Source organism: Oryx dammah, unplaced genomic scaffold (genome assembly GCF_014754425.2).
Source record: "Oryx dammah isolate SB20612 unplaced genomic scaffold, SCBI_Odam_1.1 HiC_scaffold_25, whole genome shotgun sequence".
In the NCBI taxonomy this organism is placed as follows: domain Eukaryota; kingdom Metazoa; phylum Chordata; class Mammalia; order Artiodactyla; family Bovidae; genus Oryx; species Oryx dammah.
This window is the reverse complement of record NW_024070209.1, coordinates 29,693,678-29,708,822: the sequence shown is the minus strand read 5'-3', so window position 1 is coordinate 29,708,822 and position 15,145 is coordinate 29,693,678. Positions and strand designations below refer to the sequence as shown.

The 15,145-nt window shown below is 39.8% G+C and overlaps 2 pseudogenes; one reads left to right on the top strand and one right to left on the bottom strand.

Moving 5' to 3' along the window:
• Positions 1-12,554: 12,554 nt before the first annotated feature.
• Positions 12,555-13,061, bottom strand: LOC120851752 (annotated as a pseudogene).
• A 1,063-nt stretch (positions 13,062-14,124) lies between these two features.
• LOC120852246 lies at positions 14,125-14,874 on the top strand (annotated as a pseudogene).
• Positions 14,875-15,145: the final 271 nt, after the last annotated feature.

Here is a 15,145-nt window from a genome sequence, read left to right as displayed (position 1 = left end):
AACCTCTGACCTTAAGCCTCTGCCTCTTTTTTTCCTTCCAACAAAGATTTAATAAATACCTTCTCAATTAAAACAGCTAAAATGCATTCTACAGTCTACAGCTAAGAAGCCTAACCAGTAGAAATTCCTAAGATCCCTTCCAGTTCTGAAACTATCAAATTTTATGGTGTTCTGTCTTTTTAAATTGTTTGGAAGGATACCAGGACAATTCAATGGAGAAAAATAGCCTCTTCAACAAATGGTGCTGAGACAACTAAATAGTCACATTCAAAAGAATGAAGCTGGAACCCTACCTCACATCATATACAAAGACTGACTCAGAGTGAACCAAGGACCTAAACGTGAGAACTAAGAGTATAAAACTCTTAGAAGAAAAAATAGATATAAATCTTTTTTAGTTGAAGTATAGTTTATAATGTTGTGCTAGTTTGAATATACAGCAAGTTGATTCAGTTATATATATATTTTTCAGATTATCATCTATCATAGGTTATATAAGATATTGAATATTTTTCCTTGTATTATACAGTAAAACTTTATTGCTTACTTATTTTATATATAGTAGTGTGCTTCGGTTAATCCCATATTCCTAATTTATCCCTCCCCACCTCCCTTTCCCCTTTGGCAAGTTTGTTTTCTGCCTGCAAGTCTATTTCCGCCTTGTAGATAACTTCATTGGTACCATTTTTTAGATTCCACATATAAGGGATAATATTTGTCTTTTTTTGTTTGACTTACTTCATTTAGTATGATACTCTGTAGGGGTCATCCCTCTTGCTCACAATGGCAATATTTTATTTACTCTTTTTTATGCCTGAGTAACATTATATTGTATGCTTTATATATATATATATATATGCTACATCTTCTTTACCCATTCATCTGTTGATGGACACTTAGGTTGCTTCTGTGTCTTGGCTATTGTAAATAGTGCAGCTATGAATATTGGGGTACATATATCTTTTCAAATTAGAGTTTTTTTCTTTTCTGGCTATATGTCTAGGAGTGACATTGCTGGATTGTGTGGTTCTATTTTTAGTTTTTAAAGGCGCCTCCATAACCTTCCATGTTGGCTGCACCAATTTACATTTCTACTAACAATGTTAAAGGGTTCCTTTTTCTCCACACCCTCTCCAGCATTTATTATTTGTAGACTTTTGATGATAGTGTGAGGTTATACCTCATTGTGGTTTTAATTTGTATTTCTCTAACAGTTAGTGATGTTAGACATCTTTTCATGTGCCTGTTGGCCATCTGTATGTCTTCTTTTGGAGAAATGTCTGTTTAGGTCTTCCACTCATTTTTTGTATTGGGTTGTTTGGTTTTTTGATACTGAGTTGTATGAGCTGTTTGTATATTTTGGAAATTAACCCCTTGTCTTTCCCACTGTTTGCAAATATTTTCTCCCATTCTGTAGGTTGTCTTTTTGTTTGTTGATGACTTCTTTTGCTATGCAAAAACTTTTAAGCTTGATTAGGTCCCATTTCTTTTGCTTTTATTTCTTTGGTTTTAGGAGACTGATTTAACATAATGTTGTTGTGGTTTATGTTAGAGAATGTTTTGCCTATGCTTTCTTCTAGGAATTTTATGACATCATGTTTTATATTTAGGTCATTAAACCATTTTGAGTTTACTTTTGTATATGGTGAGGGGATGTTTTACCTTCATTAATTTACATGAGGCTGTCCAGCTTTCCCAGCACCACTTACTGAGAAAACTGTCTTTCTCCATTGTCTATTCTTGCCTCTTTCATCAAAGATTAACTGACCATAAGTGTATGGGGTTTATTTCTGTGACCCCTAAAGTAGATGGAAATCTTCATTACCTTGGATTTGTGACTGATTTCTTTCATATGACACCAAAAACAAATAAGAGAAAAAACCAGATCGATGGGATATCATCAAAATTTAAAACTTGTGTGTCTTAATAAAGGACATCATCAAGGGAGTAAAGACAACTGACAAAATGGGAAAAATTTTTTGCAAATCAGATATCTGATAAGTAAGTTGTCTCTAGATATATACTCTTACAAAAAAAGCAAACAAAAAGAACTCTTGCAACTCAGTAATAAAAATCAAATAACCTAATTAAAAATGAGTAAAGGATCTTAATAGACATTTTTCCAAAGAATATACAAAAATGGCCAATAGCACATAAGAGAATGTTTAATATCATAAGTCATTCAGTTCAGTTCAGTTCAGTTCACTCAGTCATGTCCGACTCTTTGCGACCCCATGAATCACAGCACGCCAGGCCTCCCTGTTCATCACCAACTCCCGGAGTTCATTCAAACTCAGGTCCATCGACAGTGATGCAATCCAGCCATCTCATCCTCTGTCGTCCCCTTCTCCTCCTGCCCCCAATCTCTCCCAGTCTCAGAGTCTTTTCTAATGAGTCAACTCTTTGCATGAGGTAGCCAAAGTATTGGAGTTTCAGCTTCAATATCAGTCCTTCCAATGAACACCCAGGACTGATCTCCTTTAGAATGGACTGGTTGGATCTCCTTGCAGTCCAAGGGACTCTCAAGAGTCTTCTCCAACACCACAGTTCAAAAGCATCAATTCTTCGGCACTCAGCTTTCTTCACAGAATCATTAGGGAAATGCAAATAAAAATCACAGTGAGATACCACTTTATACCCACTGGGATGAACATTTGAAAAATGGAAAATAACAAGTTTTGGTAAGAATGTGAAGAAATTGAAACCCTCTTACACTACCGGTGGGTCTATGGTGCAGTTCCTCAAAATGTTAAACATACTGCTACCATCTGACCCAAAAATTCCACTCCTAAGTACATACCAAAGAGGAATGAAACATATAGCCATATAAAAACTTGTACATGAATGGTCATAGCAGCATTATTCACAGTAGGCAAAAAGTGAAAACAACGTAAATGTTCATCAGTGAATAAATACAAAGTGATTGCCATACAATAGAATATTATTCAACAACAACAAAGTGAAGTGCTAATACATGCTACAGCATGGGTGAAGCTGGAAAACATGGTAACTAAAAGAAGCCGGTCTCCAAGAAAACCACATATCATATGATTTCACATTTATGTGAAATATCCAGAATAGGCAAATCTATAAAGAGAGAAAGTTGTTTCCGAGGACTGGGAGGGTTGAGAGAAAATGAGATATGGCTGCTAATGGATATGGGGTTTCTTTTTTGGGATAACAAAGGTGTTCTAAAATTTATTGTAGTCATAACTGCACAAGTTTGTAAATATACCAAAAAGCACTGAACTGTACACTTTGAAGATATGCTATGGGAATTGTATCTCAATAAGGCTGTTATATATTTAAAAAAAAAAAAAGCCTTTTATGGAGGGATTTCAAAACCTGGCCTCTGTCAGAGAAAATATTTGAGAAGAAGAGTGATGGAAAATTACTCAGTAGTCATATCCTTCTTTGCCCATTAGTAAAGTGCACTGCAGAAAGGCATGGTCTCCAAAACAATAGGGGACCCCAAAATACATGATAGCAAAAAGAAAACTTTCATTTCTGTTCAAATGAAAATACTTTTTGAGAGGAACTTGGGAAAATAGTTGTATATGATTTATCAACCTCTTTCTTGTAGTGAGAAGGTCAAAGGAGAGAAGCAGCTGTTCTGATGCCCTCAGGTGGGTGGAAAGACGTGAATGGATGTTGAAGCCAGGCAGAAAACCTGATCTGAGCCAACACAGAGACAATGAGGCTGGAAGGGTAGGACCAAAGCAGAAAGCTGGTACAGAATCCCTATAGAGAATGGGAGGCCTTCACTGGTGGTCCAGCGGTTAACTCCTGACAATGCAGGGCTCCCAGGTTGGATCACTGGTCTAGGAGGACCACATGCCACGGGGAAGTTAAGCCCACAGGTCTTAGCAACCACAGCAACTTAGCACGTCCCTAGAGCCCATGTTCCACAAGAGAAACCACTGAAATAAGAAGCCCACGCATGGCAACTACAGAATAGCCCCCACTCCCCACAACTAGAGAAAGTCCACATGCAGCAACAAAGACCCATCACAGTCAAAAAGAAAATAAAAAGAAAGAAAATGGAAAACATAAGAAATGTTTGAGAGCTTTGCATCACTGAACTGTTAATAGAAGTTACCTGTGAGGAGTGGTTCAGAGTAGAAGTTATTGTAGCTTTCTTCCTTGTAATTAAAATTTTTTACAATGAACATGCATTTGTTCATTGTAAATACGTGTAAATACTTTGTGATTAACAACATAAGAAAGAAATGGTTTGCTTTAACAAGTGTGAGCATGACTATTTAAATGAGAAAAAGATCAGGAAGAGAACCACAAGTAAAAGGAAGAGGAAACTGGGGAGAAAAGGAACAAAGGGCAATGGACAAAACTCACCATCAAAATGGCATTGGGAAAGGGAGGCAAATACATTATTAATCCAAGCTTTTGAAAAACTAGTTGCTGAAGTGTTTCTGTAGCACAGGATAACTAATAAAGCCTGCGCCCATGATTTTGTACTTGCCTATTTCAGTGATTTTCTCAAGGTCAAATAATTAAAGGTCATCTAGAATTTTAGGAAAAGAAAGTTGTAATAAATAGGTTGGAATGTTGAAAGCCAGGCTAATATTTTAGTTTCTTCTGTAGACAATGAGGATTTCCTGATGAATTTTGAGCAAGTGAAATTGTATGTGGTGGTGATATATATCGATGGTTCCCAAACCTGGCTATGCATCAAAAATCATAGAGTTAGCTTGAAAAAATATAGAGATCCTTGGGGCCTATCATATTTCTTACTTAATACATTTGGGCTAAGATCCAAGAATCTGTATTTATAAACCTCATGTATTTCTGATGGTCTATCATATTTAAGAGTGGATGGAAATACAGGATAAATTCAGTTCAGTTCAGTCTCTCACTCGTGTCTGACTCTGTGACCCCATGGACTGCAGCACACCAGGCTTCTCTGCCCATCACCAACTCCCGGGGTTTACTCAAACTCATGTCCATTGAGTCAGTGATGCCATCCAGCTATCTCATCCTCTGTTGTCTCCTCCTCCCACCTTCAATCTTTCCCAGCATTAGGATCTTTTCCAATGAGTCAGTTCTTCACATCAGATGGCCAAAGTATTGGAGTTTCAGCCTCAGCATCAATCCTTCCAATGAATATTCAGGACTGATTTCTTTAGAATGGACTGGTTGGATCTCCCTGCATCCAAGGGACCCTCAAGAGTCTTCTCAAACACCACAGTACAAAAGCATCAATTCTTCAGCACTCAACTTTCTTTATAGTCCAACTCTCACATCCATACATGACTACTGGAAAAACTGTAGCTTTGACTAGATGGACCTTTGTTGGTAATGTCTCTGCTTTTTAATATGCTATCTAGGTTGGTCATAACTTTTCTTCCAAGGAGTAAGTGTCTTTTAATTTCATGGCTGCAGTCACCTTCTACAGTGATTTTGGAGCCTCCAAAAACAAAGTCTGTCACTGTTTCCACTGTTTCCCCATCTATTTGCCATGAAGTGATGGGACTGGATACCATGATCTCAGTTTTCTGAATGTTGAGCTTTAAACCAACTTTTTCACTCTCTTCTTTCACTTTCATCAAGAGGCTTTTTAGTTCTTCTTAGCTTTCTGCTGTAAGGGTGGTGTCATCTGCATATCTGAGATTATTGATATTTCTCCCAGCAATCTTGATTCCAGCTTGTGCTTCTTCCAGCCCAGCATTTCTCATGATGTACTCTGCATATAAGTTAAATAAGCAGAGTGACAACATACAGCCTTGACGTACTCCTTTCCCTATTTGGAACTAGTCTGTTGCTCCATGTCCAGTTCTAACTGTTGCTTCCTGATCTGCATACAGATTTCTCAAAAGGCAGGTCAGATGATCTGGTATTCCCATCTCTTCCAGAATTTTCCAGTTTGTGGTGATTCATACAGTCAAAGGCTTTGGCATAGTCAATAAAGCAGAAATAGATTTTTTCTGGAACTCTCTTGCTTTTTTGATGATCCAGTGGTTGTTGGCAATTTGATCTCTGGTTCCTCTGCCTTTTCTAAAACCAGCTTGAACATCAGGGAGTTCACGGTTCACGTATTGCTGAAGCCTGGCTTGGAGAATTTTGAGCATTACTTTACTAGTGTGTGAGATGAGTACAATTGTGTGGTAGTTTGAGCATTCTTTGACATTGCCTTTCTTTGGGATTGGAATGAAAACTGACCTTTTCCAGTCCTGTAGCCACTGCTGAGTTTTCCAAATTTGCTGGCATATTGAGTGTAGCACTTTCACAGGCATCATCTTTTAGGATTTGAAATAACTCAACTGGAATTCCATATCCTCCACTAGCTTTGTTCATAGTGATGCTTCCTAAGACCCACTTGACTTCGCATTCCAGGTGTCTGGCTCTAGGTGAGTGATCGTAGGATAGATTAGGGTGCAGGAAACAATGCAAACAAGGAGACAGATAGGAGGTTTCTGGAAAAGTTCTGATACAGAATACTGGAGCACTGAACTGGAATATTATAGGAAAAAAATCAATATGACCATAATTGGGGTCTTCCCACGTTGCACAGAAGTAAAAACATCCTCCTGCAAATGCAGGAAACAGAAGAGACATGGGTTCAATCTCAAGATAGGGATGATCCTCTGGAGAAGGAAGTGGCAACCCACTCCAGTATTCTTGCCTGGAAAAGTCCACAGACAGAGGAGCCTGGCGGGCTACAGTCCATGGGGTCGCAAAGAATCAGATACAACTGAGCATGCACACACACGAAGGTGGAACCCATATGGTTTAGTGAGTGTGGGACTGTACATCCCATGAGGTAAATATCAGCCTGTTTTACTGACTGCGATGTATTTCAGAACCTTACAGAGTGTACCTGATATAGTAAGGGCTCAATAATATTGATATTAATTGAATGAGTGAATGAAAAAGAGAACATCAAAATGGATCCAAGTAAGGAAATGACAGCCCACTCCAGTGTTCTTGCCTGGAGAATCCCAGGGACGGGGAAGCCTGGTGGGCTGCCGTCTATGGGGTCACACAGAGTCGGACGCGACTGAAGTGACTTAGCAGCAGCAGCAACACTAGTGGTACAGCCATTTAGGAAAGCTGATTTCAGGAAAAATAGTGGGGCAGACTTTCCACAGTTGAGTCAGAACGGTGAGGTATTCAATGCTTTAGAATGATGGGGCCACTTGTGCCTACACCACGCTAGAGCACTGTGGCTAGGACAGTACCAGGAAGAAGAATGCTGAAGAATATTTTCACTGTCCAAAGCCTCTAGATAACTGTCTACAATATTGGGCTCTGTGAGACATTCAACTGTGTCATCAGGTCTTGCTATGTTCTCTGACTGCAAGTGGACCCTGCTGGCTGGATCCTGACCATTGTCTCAGAAATAGTTTTTGTGCTTTCAATATACCTCTCTCTGTTCCTGGCCACCCTGGACATCAGCTTCCAGGCTGGGACCCCACTACACTTTCTTCATTCTCCCCAAAAAGAGAGTTAAAAAAAAAAGCATGTAACTGCTTTGCAAAAGAAATGGGACATTTCCATGCTCCTTATAAGAGGAATAAAGACCTAAACTAGACCTTTGGTCCATTTCCATTTAGGGTGAAGCATACATGGGTATCACTCCAGTGCTCTTGCCTGGAAAATCCCATGGACAGAGGAGCCTGGTAGGCTGCAGTCCATGGGGTCGCTAAGAGTCGGATACGACTGAGCGGCTTCACTTTCATTTTTCACTTTCATGCATTGGAGAGGGAGATGGCAACCCACTCCAGTGTTCTTGCCTGGAGAATCCCAGGGACGGGGGAGCCTGGTGGGCTGCCATCTATGGGGTCGCACAGAGTCGGACACGACTGAAGCGACTTAGCAGCAGCAGCAGCAGCATACGTGGGTATGATTATAAATCAAATAGAATGTCACCTTTCCTATGGAATCTTTTGTTTCTTCAGTCACTCAGTCATGTCCAACTCTTTGTGACCCAATGGACTGCATTACGCTAGGCTTCCCTGTCCAGCACCATCTCCCAGAGCTTGCTCAAACTCATATCCATTGAGTCAGTGATGCCATCCAATCATCTCCTCCTCTGTCATCCCCTTCTCCTCCTGCCTTCAATCTTTCTCAACATCAAGGTCTTTTCTAATGAGTCAACTCTTCACATCAGGTGGTCAAAGTATTGGAGCTTCAACCTCAGCATCAGTCTTTCCAATGCAAATCAAAGGATTGATTTCCTTTAGGATTGACTGGTGTGATCTCCTTGCAGTCCAAGGGACTCTCAAGAGTCTTCTCCAACACCACAGCTCAAAACTATCAATTCTTCAGCATTCAGCCTTCTTCATGGTCCAACTCTCACATCCATGGAACCTTAGGAATTGCTTTAAAAATATTTTAATAAGTTAAAAATAAAAGCACCACCCTGCCACCCAGGTATCATATTACATTGGAATTAGCTGTGAGCAAGTCCTTTCACTTTAAATAAGATTGATTTTGCTAAATGATGAACACCATCCCTTCTAACATTCTTTGATCTAGTAAATGTATCCCTTTGTTTCTGATCCCTCTCTCCTGAAGTGGAAGAGATGTTGAGATGGGGTATATGGACCCACAAACATTGGGGAGAAACACAGGAGTGACACAGGAGGTCAAATAGTCCAGGCAGGCTGGAGTGGCTTACCTGAAAAGAGTCTTCATAGCCATGAACAACTGATGAAGCCAAAGTCTGCAGGAGCCAAAGTCTGCAGATGGATGAAGGTCAGAGGATTTGGGTATGTGATGGCCATGAGTAGTGGAGTCAGTACAAAATGAGAAGTGATATGGGGATATTCCAAGTAGATAGGCTTTGGCCTGAATTTCTGTCCCCTGTTTTTGTAGGTAGTCATTTCCACTAAAGGGGGCCAGGATGGAACAGGGCTTTCTGAGGTCTAAACTTGGCTGCCTTGGCTGCATCCAAGGATTTATTGAGTACCTAGAGGTTGATGAAAAGTAATTGCAGTTTTGGACTGTGAATTTTAAATCATTATATCTAGGCTCAAATACATCTTTATTAATCAAAATAGGAACCATTACAATGAACACATTTTTGCCAATGAGAAATGTTTGTTTATTCTGTAGCATAAAAAAAATCCATGTTTCAGGATTCAGTGAACCCTTAAAAGGTATTTTCTGCCTCCTGATGGTTGTGAAAGCATTTTCCCTGAAAAAAGTTGTAGAGATACTTGAAGAAGTGGTAGTTGGTTGCTGAGAAGTCAGGTGAATATGGCAGATGAGGCAAAACTTCATAGTCCAGTTTGTTCAACTTTGGAAGTGTTGGTTGTTTAATGTGGTCAGACATTGTCGTGGAGAAGAACTGGGCCCATTCTGTTGACCAATGCAGGCTGCAGTCATTGCATTTTTTGGTGCATCTCATCAATTTGCTGAGCATACTTTCTCAGATGTCAAGATTTTGCCAGGATTCAGAAAGCTGTAGTGGAACAGACTGGCAGCAACCCGCCAAACAGGGACCATGACCACTTCTGGGTGCAAGTTTGGCTTTGGGAAGTGCTTTGGAGCTTCTTATCAGTCCAACAACTGAGCTGTCAAATAAAATCCACTTTTCGTCGCATGTCACAATCTGATCAAGAAATGGTTTGTTGTTGTTGCATAGAATAAGAGAAGATGATACTTGAAAATGACAGTTTTAAATTTGCAGTCAGTTCATAAGGCACCCATCTGTTGAGCTTTTTCACCTTTCAAATGCCAAATGACCATAGAATGGTTGACACTGAGTTCTTTAGCAACTTCTCTTGCAGTCAAGAGGATCACTTCAGATGATCCTCTTAACTGGTCGTTGTCAACTTGGATGCCCGGCCACTGTGCTCCTTATCTTCAAGGCTCTCATCTGCTTTGCAGAACTTCTTGAACCACCACTGTACTATATGTTCATTAGAAGTTCCTGGGCCAAGTACATTGCTGATGTTGCAATTTGCCTCCACTGTTTTATGTCCCATTTTGAACTTGAATAAGAAAATCACTCAAATTTGCTTTTTGTCTAACATTATTTCCCTAGTCTAAAATACATATAAAATAAACAGAAAGTAATGTCATTAGCAAGAAACATAAAATGAGAAATGCACATTAAAATGATGTATAACATAGCCACATTTATTTAAGAACATATTCCAATACCAAATAGCAAGGTTCAACAACGTAAAACCACAATTACTTTTGCACCAACCTTATACTCTACTCTCTGAGTTCCCTTCCCCAACTCCCATCCCCAGAGAAGCAACATTCTGCCAGACTGATGGACTTGGAGACATTCTCCCATTGTCTCAACTAGCTGTTTCTGAATAAAGGATCTACATTTCTAGTTATCAAAGGGAACAATAGGTAATGCCATTTAAAGAAAGGGAGAGGGTAATGTGTGTTTGTGAAACCAAGGAGCCAGGCACCATTCTGTCAGGAGTGCAAATCTCTGGGTCTTCACAGAGGTGAGGGTGTCAGGATGTACAGGATGTCACATTGTACTCTGCCCTTTCCATTCTCCAGCTGTAGAGAGCACTGTCACTTAGGAAGATGAGTCTTATGATAAGGATTGTTTGCCTATTTCTTTTTTTTTAATTTTATTTTTTTACTTTACAATACTGTATTGGTTTTGCCATACATTGACATGAATCCACCACAGATGTACATGAGTTCCCAACCCTGAACCCCCCTCTCATCACCCTCCCCATATCATCTCTCTGGGTCATCCCAGTGCACCAGCCCCAAGCATCCTGTATCCTGTATTGAACCTAGACTAGCGATTCGTTTCTTACATGATAGTATACATGTTTCAATGCCATTCTCCCACATCATCCCACCCTCTCCCTCCCCCACAGAGTCCATAAGTCTGTTTTTTACATATGTGTCTCTTTTGCTGTCTTGCATATAGGGTTATCATTACCATCTTTTTAAATTCCATATATATGCGTTAATATACTGTATTGGTGTTTTTCTTTCTGGCTTTCTTCACTCTGTATAATCGGCTCCAGTTTCATCCACCTCATTAGAACTGATTCAAATGTATTCTTTTCAATGGCTGAGTAATACTCCATTGTGTATATGTACCACAGCTTTCTTATCCATTCATCTGCTGATGGACATCTAGGTTGCTTCCATGTCCTGACTATCATAAACAGTGTTGCGATGAACATTGGGGTACACGTGTCTCTTTCAATTCTGGTTTCCTTGGTGTGTATGCCCAGCAGTGGGATTGCTGGGTCATAAGGCAGTTCTATGTAGTTTTTTAAGGAATCTCCACACTGTTCTCCATAGTGGCTGTACTAGTTTGCATTCCCACCAACAGTGTAAGAGGGTTCCCTTTTCTCCACACCCTCTCCAGCATTTATTGCTTGTAGACTTTTGGGTCGCAGCCATTTGTTTGCCTGTTTCAAACTATTTTTTCCCTCTTGGCTCTGATTTCTCATTCTTTGACTTTTAAAATCACCTTTAAAGAACACTTTTTGAAAAGTCAGGCTGTTGTTAACTTTTTACTATTACAAACATGATCATGACAAACAGCTTTATACATTACATCTTTGTATATTTGTTCAATTATTTCCTGAGGATGAATTCCTAGAAGTAAAATTGCTGAATCAAAAGAAGTGGATGCTTGGGAGGAATTCAGTAAAATTTGCTAAATTACCCTTCAGAAATATAACAATGTACATGTCATCAACTGATTATGACAGTGTCCTTTTTCTGTATGCAACAAACATTTTCAAATCTTTGCTAATCTGAAGGTTAAAAATATGTCTCCTTCTTGAATTAATTTCATTTTCAGCTACCAAAGATTTTTTTTGTTACTTATGTTTATTTGCTACTTTAATTTCTTCTTTTTGTGAGTTTCCTTTTTATGTTCTTTGTCTATTTTTCTTTCACAACATTTAGCTTTATCTTATTTATTAAGCTCAGTCATGTCTGACTCTTTATGATCCCTTTGAATATAGCCTGCCAGGCTCCTCTGTCCATGGGATTCTCCAGGAAAGAATACTGGAATGGGTTGCCAATTCCTTCTCCAGGGGATCTTCCTGATCCAGGGATAGAACATGGGTCTTCCACATTGCAAGCAGATTCTTTACCATCTGAGCCACCAGGGAAGCCCTTATTTATTAATAAGAGGTCTTTATCTGTTAAGACTATTAACTGTTTGTACACCATTGCAAGTGTTCCTCCAGTTTGTCCTTTCTCTCTCTCTCTCTTTCTCTTTTGTTTTCTAGTTTTCCCCCTGGTCTCTGATTAACAACATTCTCTCTTGTTCCATCCAGGTTATCAAATATGGCTTGGAAAAAAACAACCCAGAAAATCACAGATCTCATAATGGAGTTTCATTATTTGCTGATTCATTTCCTACTGCCACTTCTCCAGGATCTTCTCTCTCGCTCTGAAAAATAGAAGGTCACACATCATCAAGCGTCATGGTTATCAGAATAGCCCATAGCACTTCACGGTCCCACCAGCCCCAGCCCAGCAGTGCCCAGTGTCCTGGAAGCTCCTTGGACCTTCCTTGCCCCTTGGCCTTCCATTCTGCCAGACCTCTGTCCTCTGCGAGTTTTTTTTTAAACATAGTGAAAACTTTTACATTTAGAATTAGTCAGCTGGACTCAGTTTGGATGATCCCAGTTTTGTTGGCAACATTCAAAGCATCATAGTCAGGAGTCAGTTGAACCTATGTCTTCTCTCCATCAGACCTGATCAGGGTGTTGTCTTTAGCCATGTCAGCGTCACAGAGCTTCTTCACAACCTGTTTAGTTTGGTGCTTGCTGGCCTTGACAGCCACGGTGAACACCAGTATGTTTCTGTCCTCTGTTTTCTTCATGGCTGACTCTGTGGTGAGCAGGAACTTGATGATGGTATAGTGGTCAAACTTCTTTCTCCTAGGGGCATTCTTCAGAGGATGTTTGGCTGCCTCCTGAACCACAGTGTTTTGAGCCATCGGAAGGTGGGTGACGTCTGGATCTTCCTTTTTTGTTTCTGGCTGTCGACACCTTTCAACATTGCTTTCTTGGTCTCAGAGCCTTTGCTTTGGCTCCAGCTTCGGGAGAGTCAGGGGCTTCCTTCTTTATCTTTGGTGCCATCTTTGTGAAAAGGCCTGTCCTTTGTGTTTATCATTGTTTTTGGCCTTCACTTTGCTTTGTCTTTCTTGATCATACAAAATTTTTCTATTATTATTATCATTTGTGGCACTGTTGGGCAGCTTTTGGGATCTTAGTTCCCTGACCAGTGATCAAAACTGCACCCTGGCAGTGAAAGCATCAAGTCCTAACCACTGGAACACCGGGGAATTCCCAAAATTTTATTATTTTTGTTTAGACAAATCTATCTGATACTTGCCTTTAGAAGAAAAATTTCTGAAAGAAGCCAGAGGGGAAAAAACCACCTTAATTACAGGGAACAAAGATATGAATTACATCAGACTTCTCTTTAGAAACCATGCAAGCAAGAAGAGATTAGAGTGAAATATTTAGTGTTGAACAAAAAAAGCTACCAAACTAGATAACTGGATCCAGTTAAATTATCTTTCAAAAGTAAAGGAGAAATAAAGACTTTTTCAAGCAAATAAAAGCAAAGGAACTTGTCACCAGTTATCCTGCCCTCATGAGAAATGGTAAAAGAGACTCTTCCAAGAGAAGAATGTATAGATCATATATCTGCTGCTGCTGCTGCTGCTAAGTCCCTTCAGTCATGTCTGACTCTGTGCGACCCCATAGACGTCTAGCAGCCCACCAGACTCTCCCGTCCCTGGGATTCTCCAGGCAAGAACACTGGAGTGGGTTGCCATTTCCTTCTCCAATGCATGAAAGTGAAAACTGAAAGTGAAGTCACTCAATCATGTCCAACTCTTAGCAACCTCATGGACTACAGCCTACCAGGTTCTTCCATCCATGGGATTTTCCAGGCAAGAGTACTGGAATGGGGTGCCATTGCCTTCTCCAGATCGTATATCTAGACCTGTAGAAAATACATATTAGAAACTCAGTTGACATCTGAAGAAAGAAGAATATTAGAGAGAAGAAACTAATGAAAGTAAAATAAAACTTTGTATTTTTGTTATTCTTAATTGATTTAATAGATAACTGCTTGTCCAAAAATAACAATAGCAATAATGTATTGGTTGATTATAGCTTATGAATAAGTGAAATGAATGACAGCAATGTTATAAGGGACAAGAAGGGAAATTGGGAATCCTCTGTTATAAGGTACATGTGCTACCTATGAAGCAGTATAAACAGACTTACATTAGTTGTAAAGAAGTATAGTCAATGGGCCAAGAGAAAATGGAATAATATAAAACGCTCAATTAAAAACAGAGAAGGCAGGATGGGAGGAAGCAGGGCGATGTGAGGTCACTTCACTTCCTGTGTGCAGGGTGGCTTCCTGCGCTCCCACCCTTTTTCTCTTGTGTGAATAAGAGAAGACTGCCACCCTTGGGTGTCTCACACAGGCCCCTGGAAGGGTCTGTCCCAGTTGGCTCTGCCTTACCACTGCAGTCATTCCACCTGGCTGAAATTGACATCTGATGACATGAAGAAGCAGAGCTACAAACTGGCCAAGAAAAGCCTGCCTCAGAGTGATCCTGAGACGCTCACATGGCATTGTTCTGTGACAGGCAATAAAATCTTGAGAATTCTAGAGTTCAAAGGACTTCCTCCTGATCTTCCTGAGGATCTCTATCATTGAATTAAGAAACTTGTTGCTGTTCGAGAGTATCTTCAGAAGAATAGAAAGGATAAAGATGCTAAATTCCTTTTGATTCTGATTGAGAACTGCATTCACAGGTTTCCGCAATATTGTGAGACCAAAACCGTCCCTCCCTCACCCCACCCCCAACCAATTTGGAAATACTAGTCATCCACAGCCCCTGCTCTGGTTGCACATATTTGTCTATGAACTCAGGCAATAAAATGATTGTTTAATTAGGAAAAAAAAAAACAGACAAGGCAGAAAAAGGGGAAGACAAGAAACAAGGAACAACACAATGACTAGAAAACACTTGCAAATACAATAGATATGAATCAATTATATCAATAATCATTTCAAATGTGAAAGGTCTAAACACACCAATTAAAAGACAGAAATTGAGACAGTGAATAAAAACCATGTTGCTTTTAAGAAGCCTACTTAAAATGTAAAGATACATACAGATTGAAAGTAAAGAGGT